At 50.9% G+C, this 8,693-nt stretch overlaps 1 long non-coding RNA gene across 1 annotated transcript in view; it reads right to left on the bottom strand.

The window, feature by feature from the left end:
- Positions 1–861: 861 nt before the first annotated feature.
- The window catches only part of LOC309350064, a 961,019-nt gene continuing 953,187 nt past the window's right edge, over positions 862–8,693 (bottom strand). Inside the window, exon 3 of the long non-coding RNA XR_014160285.1 lies at positions 862–934. This is a non-coding gene — a long non-coding RNA (uncharacterized lncRNA). The remainder of the gene's footprint in view (positions 935–8,693) is intronic.

The raw sequence follows: 8,693 nt of genomic DNA, 5'->3' as shown, positions 1-8,693 counted from the left end.
TATTAATAAATCAATCAATACATTTTTTTAAAAAAGAAACGCCCCCCCCCGCCCCATCTTTCCTTCTGGCCTCCACATCAGCTGTCACCTCTCAAGGGACTCTTCTTGCCTCTTCCTGCATTAACGGTCCCTAATCGATGCAAATGCCAAGAGGACAGCTTTTTTTCCCCTGGCAGGCAGCCTGTCGAAGCAAGAGCAGTGTTTGCCCTCAGCGGAGTGACAGCTTGGCTTCCCCAATCCATCTTTCTCCTTTGCAAACGGAGACTCTTCTACCAAAGACAAAAAAACTTTCCCCATGTCAGTCAGGACAAAAGCAGGATCAATTGGAAATAATTGGTGCATCACTGTAGCTGTTCAGCAGAATGAATGGTTTCTGCCTAATTAGTCTTCCCCTGAAGCTGGCCTCAAAGCCTCCTTGTTCTGCTTGAACTCAAGGTGGTTCTTGAAAGAGGAACGCCTTAGAATCGTAGAATTGTGCCGTTAGAAGGGACCCTGAGGATCATCTAGTCTAACCCCAACTTGAAGGGCTGTAAGCAGATACCTGAGGCACTTCCTTAAGTCATGCTTCCCTTTTTCTGAGCAATGAGATGCTCACTGTAGCATCCAGAGGGCTGTTTTCCCAAGATGCAATGCTAGATCCAGGTTTGGGCCAAGATGTTCTGAGTGGGCCTCTTACTAAGAGGAGACAACATGATATCGTCATCATTTATTAAATTCATACACCACTTGTGGGATGTGAAACACAAGAGCAGTCAAGTACAACATTCCTAGAGTGAACATGTTTACACATGGGGAGGTTGTTTGTCCAGCCAGCAGATAAACTTCCTGTTTCCTTCTGGGCTGGGACAGACTTCCTCTGCATGTGACTAGAGGAGGGCATGGCCTCACCTGTGCAGGTAACAACAAAAGCACAGGGCAGGGCAGCCATCTCTCTCTCTTTGACTACGTGCATCGAAGAAGCAACATCTGCTTAGCCAAAGATGTTCTCTTGGGCTCCAGCCAAGAGAGGACAGAGGGACTGTCTTCTTATGAGATAGTTTCCAGGTGTATGTTACTTTTCTAAGCTAAGTCTGCCTTCTGGGATCCGATTGTGAACAGAATGTGAGTTAGTAAACTCTTTTATACTTTTATAGAAGACTGTGTCGTGCCTTATCTTTTATGAGGGAATAAGGGGGAAAATACCAGAACAGTTATTAGTGGCTTTCGCGAGCCTGAGCAAACGCATCCGCTGTGAGTTTAAAAGGGGGATGTTACTCTGCTAAATTGTGAACTTGTTACACTAGTTGGAAAGGCTATAATCAAACAATATATCCTCTTCTGCATCCCTGAACATTCCCACACCCTTCATCTGAAGAGTGAGAGAAGCTTGAGAGAAGCTTGTACAATGATGCATGACATAGAGAAAGTGTTTTCTCCCGCTCTCATAAACGAGAACTCATGGACATCCAGTGAAGTTGAAGGTTGGAAGGTTAGAACAGATAAAAGGAAGGACTTCTTCACACAGCATAGAAGCTTCACTCATTCCATAGAAGCATAGAATTGTGGAGTTGGAAGGGACCCAAAGATCATCTACTTCAACCTGCTGCAATGCAGGAATCTCAGTTAAGGCATTCATGGCTGATGGACATCCTGCCTCTGCTTAAAACCTCCAAGGAAGGAGAGTCCACCACCTCCCGAGGGAGACTGTTCCAGTGTCGGAAAGCTCTTACTGTCAGAAAGCTCTTCTGTATGTTTAGTCAGAATCTCATTTCTTGTAACTTGAAGCCACTGGTTCGTGTCCTACCCACCGGAGCAGCAGAAAACAAGCTTGCTCCATCTTCCATGTGACAGCCCTTGAGATATTTGAAGGTGGCAATCATATCTCCTCTTTTCCAGACTACACATACCCAGCTCCTTCAGGAGGCAGTGATGGCCACAGACTCGGGTGGCTTCAAAAGAGGTTTGGGCAGATTCATGGAGGAGGAGAGGGCCATTGATGGCTACCAGCCATGATGGTTCTGCTCTGCCTTCACAGCCAGAGGCAGCTATGCTTCTGAATGCCGGCTGGGACCATCTTTAGCTCTGTAAAATGCTTGGTTAGCACGCTTGCATTATTAATTATGATTATCCTTACTAATCATTATCATCTTCATCACCATTTCCTTTCTCAGGAAAGGCCAAACAGCTTTCCTTTATTTTACTGCGCCGGATTTATGGCACAGTGTAAAGAGTTCCCTTTGTGGAGGACAGCGGTTATCACTGCTCCAAGGCAGCTTGTGACAAGGATCTCATTCTGCCTTAAAAGTCCAGACTGTGTTCCCATTTGATGGAGCCAAAAGCTGCTCTTAACTCCGGGCCAAGTCAGCAGGGAGCGCGCAAGGAAAAAGTTGTCCGTCTCTGCCGCAACGACTCCCTGGTGGGATGCAAAGCCGGCCGCCTGTAATTTACCGAGCAAATCCTTGTCCTTTGCCTCTTGTCCTCCTGTAATTCACGCTCCACTGCTCTGTCGGCCAAAGAGAATGTGAAATACATAAATTGCGCTATGCAAGCCCTCAGCCGAGCACAACACAATGCCTTCCCCTTGCAGTATAAATAAATGTACACAGAGGAACATTGCATAAGTGGCGGTGATAAAATACTGGAGGCGCCCGAGAGAATATTCTTCAGCAAATCCTTCTTCACACAGCGCATAGGAAAACTGTGGAACTGGCTCCCAAAGGAGGCATGGATGGCCATCCATCTGGGTGGCTTTGAAAGAGGATTGGACAAAAACATGAAGGAGAAGAAGACCATCAGTGGCTACTGGCCATGATGGCTACTATCTGCCTCCACACTCAGGTGCTTCTTCATACCAATCACTGGAAACAACAGGAGGGAAGAGGACAGTTGTGCCCCAACTCTGCTTGCTGGTTTCCCCTAATTGGCATCTGGTCAGCCCCTTTGAGAACAGGGGGGCAGTGGCTTCATCCAGCAGGTTCTTCTTATGTTCTTTTCCACATCCCTTGGGAGGATTTGGTGGCATGCAATTCTCTGTGCTTCCTTTTCTATGAGGATGGTCCTGGATGGTTATCACCTGCCCACAAGAGCCCTAGGCAGGCAGGCAGGCTGAGTGGCCCCTGGTGGGATGAGGTGGACTGGCATTCTCCATTCATGAGACCTGGGTGTGCACAGTGGGGTTCATAGAATCAGAACAGTAGAGCTGGAAGTGACCTCAAGGGCCATCTAGTCCAACGTTCTGCAATGCAGGAATCACAGCTCAAAAATCCCTGGCTGATGGCTGTCCCCAACCTCTGTTTAGAAACCTCCAATGAGGGAAAAGTCCATGACCTTCTGGGGTAGTGCTCAACCCCCACCTGCTGCCAAGTCCTCAATACCCAGCTGGGTCTCAGAACTGGACTGGATCCAGGAACCCATTCCAGCCTCCCCTGCAAAGGTTCAGAAAACCCAGGTAGCCCAATGACAATATCTTCCTTTGCCTCCATCTGCTCTATCTGCCAGGCCAATCTGATTTCTTTTTTTGATAGAATTACAAAAGTTGGTGGATCAGGGGAATGCTGTAGACACAGTGTATCTTGATTTCAGTAAGGCTTTTGAGAAAGTCCCCCATGATATTCTCATGAGGAAGCTGGTAAAATGTGGGTTGAATGAGGTAACTGTTAGGTGGATTTGTAGCGGGTTGACTGACCAAACCCACTGTGCTGGACCCGGGGGAAAGGTACCTTGAGCGTAGTCTGAGTCCACACGAAGAGGGGCGAGGTCCGAGGCGGAGAGCCGGGCGGGGAACAGGAACGCTGGAACAGGAGGCCGAGCAGGGTACAGGAACACCGGATGGTCAGGAACAGGAGGCCAAGCAGGGATCAAGAACACAGGAAGGTCCAAAGCCAACAACGACGTTGCTCCCGCAACCTGGGACCGGGCTGACTGGGCTTTTATCCTCTTCTAAGGCCAGGGGCGGTCCCGGCCCCCAGGAGCCCCGCCTCCTCTGGCCTTAAGGCGAGCACTCCTCCTGGGAGCAACCAGTTCCCTTCGCCTCTCTGCCCTAAGCCTCTGCAGATCAGGAGAGGCCGAAGGGTTACTGGGCCCTGGAGGAGGCTCACCTGTAGCCACTGAGTCCTCAAGCCCCTCTGGGGCCTGAAGGGTTTCACCTGGGGCCAGCTCCTGGTGCTCTGCCACAGGTGCAGGCTCTTCAGTATCTAGGCCTTGCCCCAGTTCAGCCGGCCCTGGAGGCGGGGACTCCTGTGCAGGCTGGGATTCCTCTGGTTCATCCTCTGAATCGGAATCCCAGGCCATCACACCATCCCCCCTCCCAGGCCCCCCCCTCAACCGAGGGTCCGGACCCGGCTTGCCGGGGTACGTCGCATGGAACTCTCGGAGGCAGGCAGGTGCGTGGACATTGGCCGCTGGTTCCGGTCCGTACCCCTTCCAGTCAATGAGATACTGCAGCTTTCCCCTGCGGTATCGGGAGTCCAGGATGCGTTCCACCTCGTACTCAGGCTCTCCCTGAACCAACACTGGCTGCGGTCGGGGACGGTTCGGGTGGAACTCGTCGGGTGGGGCCACTGGACTCAGAAGGGACCTGTGGAAGACCGGGTGAACCTTCAGGGTTGCGGGTAACCGGAGACGGAATGCCACAGGAGAGACTTGGTCCACGATAGGGAACGGGCTGGTGAATCGGGCGTCCAACTTCCGCGAAGGTCGAGAAGGGTGGAGGTGGCGAGTGGAGAGCCAAACCAGGTCACCGACGCGAAGTTCCGGCCCCACCTGGCGGTGGCGGTCGGCCTGGGCTTTGTACGCTTCCTTGGCCTGGTGCAGTTGCTCCACCAAAAGCTGTTGCTGGGACTGGAGCTCTTGAAGCCACTCCGTCACCGCCGGGACCGCGGATGCCGGCAGCACATCTGGAAACAGCCGTGGATGATAACCGTAACTGGCCTGGAACGGGGTCTGCTGGGTGGACGCATTCACCGCGTTGTTGTAGGCGAACTCCGCCAATGCCAGGTGGTCGACCCAGTCATCCTGCTGGTAGCTGCAGTAACACCGGAGGTACTGCTCCAGCACCGCGTTCGCCCGTTCCGTCTGGCCATCGGTCTGTGGGTGGTAGGCTGACGAGAGGCAGACCTCTCACAGAGGACTCATCAATGGTTCAATGAGTCCCACAGAGGACTCATCAATGGTTCCTCCTCATCCTGGGGAAAAGTGGCAAGTGGGGTGTTGCAGGGTTCTCTGTCCTGGGTCCGTTCAACGTCTTTATAAATGACTTGGATGAAGGAATTGAGGGGATGCTCATCTAATTTGCAGATGACACCAAACTGGGAAGGGTAGCTAAGGCTACAGAAGACGGAATCAGGATTCAAAATGACCTTAACAGATTGGAGAACTGGGCGCAAGCTACAATGCTTCAAGAGAAGTTATGCATGGCATGGAGAAAACCTTTGCTCTCTGTGTCTTAATGAAAGAACTCCTTGGGGACATCCAGTGAAGCTGAAAGTTGGAAGATTCAGACAGATAAAAGAAAGTCCTTCTTCACGCAGCACAGTGTTCAACTGTGGAACTCGCCTTTGTAGGAGGCAGTGGTGGCCACCAACTTAAAGGTAAAGGGTAAAGGGACCCCCGACCATTAGGTCCAGTCATGGCCAACTCTGGGGTTGCAGCGCTCATCTCGCTTTACTGGCTGAGGGAGCCAGTGTACAGCTTCCGGGTCATGTGGCCAGCAGGACAAAGCTGCTTCTGGCGAACCAGAGCAGCACACGGAAATGCCGTTTACCTTCCCGCTGGAGTGGTACCTATTTATCTACTTGCACTTTGACGTGCTTTTGAACTGCTAGGTTGGCAGGAGCAGGGACCGAGCAAGGGGAGCTCACCCCATCGTGGGGATTCGAACCACCAACCTTTCGATTGGCAAGCCCTGGGCTCTGTGATTTAGACCACAGCGCCAACCACGTCCTGGCCACCAACTGAGATGGCTTTAAAAGAGGATTAGACAAATCCTTGGCGGAGGAGAGCGCTATGGGTGGCTCCTAGCCACAACTGCCCTGCTCTGCCTCCACAGTCAGGGGCAACTTTGCTGGAACCAGAGGAGGAACATACTGTGGTGCTCTCGAATCCTGCTTCTGGGTTTCCCACAGACACCTCTGTACAGTTCTGCCACTGCAATGGGTTAGTGCAGCTTACTGTGAACCAGAAGGTTGGTGGTTTGAGTCCACCGAGGGATGGCTGTGAGCAGGATTCCTTCATTGCAGGGGGTTGGACTAGATGTCCCTTGGGGTCCCTTCCAGCTCTACAGATTCCATGAGGCATCTGCCTCACAACAGCTTTGGCCTACTCTTCAATGCAACCGGCATTAGAAAGAAAATGCCGTGTTGTGTGTGATTTGATGCCTCGGTATTTTGAGCTGCTTTGTTAAGCAGTCAAGTAGGAGTCAACTCCGACCCTGCTAAGTTCTCCCTTGCAAGACTGGCCTTGAGCATGGGTTTGCTAGTAAAGGTCAATAATATTGACGCAACTTCACTGTTATTTTATGTTCTGCCCTGACATGTTTTATGGAGACGGATTGCGTTCGTTCAGCTCTCCCCAAACGATTTCCTCCGTTCTCCGCAGTGTGGGATATTCAACACGGTGGTGGTGGTTCTGAAAAAGTTCGGCAGAGCGGATGGATTTCCCCCTTTCCTTCCAAGTTTCCACGGTGCTCATTTTTAATTCTGGTGAGAATGTCAGCGTCACACTGATCTCTTAAATGGGAGGTAAGATTTCAAAGCTGCTATGAGTGACTCTGGATACAAATTACAAGGGCAGGAATTCATTTCCCTTAAATCAAATTATGTGGGCAGTCAAAGGCTGACATGTTATCCCCCTGAAATTTAGAAATTAAGATCATAATAATAATAATAAAACCTTACAAGAACATTTTGCTGTATTGGAGAAACAGAACAGAGAGTAGGACGCCTCCATGGAAGCTAATATAACCACCAGCATTTTAAAACAAAATTCTGTAACTGTCTCTAGTTCCTGTTGCCGTTATTTGCATCCGGACTCCATCGGGAAGATTTCTGAGTAGATTAAAGGCGGTGGAGTGGAGAGACTTGGATACTATAAATTTCTCTAAAACTTTCAAACATTCACATGACAAGCAATGTTGGGGTAACTGGTAAAATAGTTGTTTATTGCCTTGACATCTGCTGGGAGGGCGTTCCACAGGGTGGGCGGCACTACCGAGTAGGCCCTCTGCCTGGTTCCCTGTAACTTGGCTTCTCGCAATGAGGGAACCGCCAGAAGGCCCTCGGTGCTGGACCTCAGTGTCCGGGCTGAACGATGGGGGTGGAGACGCTCCTTCAGGTCTACTGGGCTGAGGCCATTTAGGGCTTCAAAGGTCAGCACCAACACTTTGAATTGTGCTCAGAAACATACTGGGAGCCAATGCAGATCTCTCTGGACCAGTGTTATGTGGTCTCGGCGGCCGCTCCCAGTCACCAGTCTGGCTGCCGCATTCTGGAATAGTTGTAGTTTCCCAGTCACCTTCAAAGGTAGCCCCATGTAGAGTGCATTGCAGTAGTCCAAGCAGTTTCTGTGCAGAGGCAAAGATCAGATTCCTCAAAGAGCTCTACTTTAGCATATAATTTGAAGCTGCTCATGTTAGGTCGAAGGCAAATATTTATTTGTAAAAGTTATTTTTATCCTGCCTTTTAGAAACTGCAATGTCAGCATTAAGAACATAAAACGTCATTAAAAACAGAACGCAAGAATCTTTAAAATGACTTGCTGATCGGAAACAGCTGCATTGATCAGTTGGCGCAGAAAAGTCTTTGAGAAATGCTTGGAAGTTTGCAGCAAGGAATCTCTGCTGCGACAGTGGGGATCCCGGCCACAGGATGGGGTGACAAGACTCTCTTGGGCCCCCCAAAAAAATTAAAGGGAAAAAAACCTGGATGTACATTTCCAAAATATAAGATAAAAAACAAATAAAATAAAACCTACATACAACAACAGTGTTTTGTGTTGTGTAGGCCCTAAGCTAGAGCTTGTTTAGCTTGTACTTAAATGCGGCATTGGCAGTGGGGGTGGAGCACCCCGGGTGTCACCACTGAGGTGACAAAATGCCGAGCGGCACTCACTGAAGTGCACCCAAGCCACGGGTCTCTCCTGGGAGTGACATGGTGTCTCGGGCACCCGCAGGCTCTGTGCTGCCCCAAACAGTCTGCCTGCTGCCTCCCCCTCAGCTGTAGGGTGGCTGAGTAGGAGGAGACCCCACAGAGTGCCCTGTCCCGGCTGGCCCCTCCCTGCGGACTGCCGGCCCTGTCCTTGGGTGTAGGGCATGCGCTCTGCCCCAGGCGCCTGATCGGCTTGCTCCGCCGCTGCTCCCAAGCAACCCTGGATTGAGTGGGGCTCTAGCCTGAACTCCTGAGCCAGAAAAGACATGGACACGGCCCCCTTCTGCTGTCAAACTGGGGAACTCCATCCCATGGGAGACAGAGATGGCCACAAACCTGGATGGCTTTAAAAGGGGATTGGGCAAATTCATGGAGGAGGAGAGGACTGTTGATGGCTACCAGCCAGGATGAACGCTCTGCTCTGCCTCCACATTTGGAAAAAGTAATGCTTCTGAATGCCAGTTGCTGGAAACCACAGGAGGGGAGAGGACTCTTGGGCTCGAATCCTGCTTGCTGGTCTCCTGAAGACTTCTGTTCAGCTCCTGTGAGATCAGGATGCTGGGATAGATGGCC

This window comes from Podarcis erhardii (assembly GCF_964252035.2).
Source record: "Podarcis erhardii genome assembly, chromosome: 1".
NCBI classification, from domain to species: domain Eukaryota; kingdom Metazoa; phylum Chordata; class Lepidosauria; order Squamata; family Lacertidae; genus Podarcis; species Podarcis erhardii.
The sequence above is the reverse complement of the archived record's forward strand: the minus strand, read 5'-3'. Positions and strand labels throughout refer to the sequence as shown.